The sequence below is a fragment of the Sinocyclocheilus grahami genome, unplaced genomic scaffold (genome assembly GCF_001515645.1).
Source record: "Sinocyclocheilus grahami isolate Dianchi unplaced genomic scaffold, SAMN03320097.WGS_v1.1 scaffold4532.1, whole genome shotgun sequence".
NCBI lineage: Eukaryota > Metazoa > Chordata > Actinopteri > Cypriniformes > Cyprinidae > Sinocyclocheilus > Sinocyclocheilus grahami.
In genome coordinates this window covers 19892-20305 of record NW_015509450.1, presented here as the reverse complement: position 1 = coordinate 20305, position 414 = coordinate 19892, and positions in this window count along the sequence as shown.

Below are 414 nucleotides of genomic sequence, written 5' to 3'. Positions count from 1 at the left end.
CCAACGCTCGGGACTTGCACTAAAGAGATTGTACAAGCGGTTCAAACAGCCAAAAAATGTGGAAACATCAGGACATGACTCTGCTGCTTGTACACCAACAAGATTCAGAGAGTGTGAGGCACAGGGTGAATATGTGGCAAGAGGGTTTATTTTCTTTATTTCAGCCTGAACCCCTTTTACTTTGCCGGACATATTTGCCCCATTATCAAACCCTTGTCCCCTGCAATCTGAAATATCAATGGAATGTTCCTCCAAAGTCTTCAGTATCATTTCTGATATTTCCCGGCCAGTCTTACCATTGAAAGCTTTGAACTGTAAAAAACGCTCAATTATCTCCCACTGATCATTCTCCTTGTTTGCAACATATCTTAAAAGAATCACATTCTGCTCCATGTGAGAAATATCAGGAGTTGC